This window comes from Cotesia glomerata, unplaced genomic scaffold (genome assembly GCF_020080835.1).
Source record: "Cotesia glomerata isolate CgM1 unplaced genomic scaffold, MPM_Cglom_v2.3 scaffold_1568, whole genome shotgun sequence".
Lineage (NCBI taxonomy): Eukaryota > Metazoa > Arthropoda > Insecta > Hymenoptera > Braconidae > Cotesia > Cotesia glomerata.
Window position 1 is genome coordinate 73 of NW_025401962.1, and position 908 is coordinate 980.

The following is a 908-nucleotide window of genomic DNA, read 5'->3' on the forward strand; positions in this document are numbered from 1 at the left end:
GTCTTCGGAAGGTTCTGGGTTCGAATCCCAGTCCAAGCTATCTAATAATTTTTTTCTCGCATATTCTATAAACTCACATTAAGATGATCCTCTCCACATTCCTTTCTCAATCCTTTCCCTACCAATATCCTGTTACGTGAATGTGGAACGCTTCACGTAATAATTACCGTAACTCCTATTCTTTCCCGCTTCACAGCATTATTTATATTTGTAAAAAATATGGAACGCTTCACGATTTTGCGTGTCATCTTTGCGCAGAGGCCATGCTAATCTTCTCTGTATCGTTCCAATTTTTAGTACATTACAAAAGACTCTTCAAGTCAAAAGTTTCATAGAACACTATTTTTTGAACTTTCGAAGTGCAATAACTCTTAAATTAACTAACGAATAATCAAATAAAAGTTTTATTTTACATAAGCTCAACAATTCGAGCTCAAAAACCTCAAAAGTGCAATTTTAAGCGCTTAGATATGGAATTAGCGGAAGTTGCAGGGATGTCCTTTAGGGTCAACCGTTTTCCAGATTTTTTTGTGATAAATGAGCGTTATGAGACGTGCACTTTTCTGATTTTCCAAACTTATCTTTTCTCTCCATATAGAGTAATAAATTGATAATTCCGTGAAAATTTTAAAATTTAATTCATTCAACTCGGGTTATGATTTTCTTACAGTAAATGAAATAAAGAAGAAAAAAATTTGATACATGAGTAATTTTTTTTTTAGCTTTACGAAAATGTGAGCGCATCAGAACCAATTTCACAGATAAAAATAATTTTTAAGAGAGTAATAAATTAATTTGTATCAGTTTAATACTTGAATAATCAAAATTTTATAGATTTAGAAGTTTACATCTGAATAACTTAAGAACGGCTGTCTTTATAATAAAAGTGTAGAGACCTTTCATGTAGA

General features: G+C 31.4%; 1 non-coding gene across 1 annotated transcript; it reads right to left on the minus strand.

Annotated features, from left to right (window-relative positions):
* Positions 1–213: 213 nt before the first annotated feature.
* LOC123273892 lies at positions 214–318 on the minus strand. The gene has a single exon (XR_006511390.1). It is a non-coding gene; the product is annotated as a U6 spliceosomal RNA (small nuclear RNA).
* Positions 319–908: the final 590 nt, after the last annotated feature.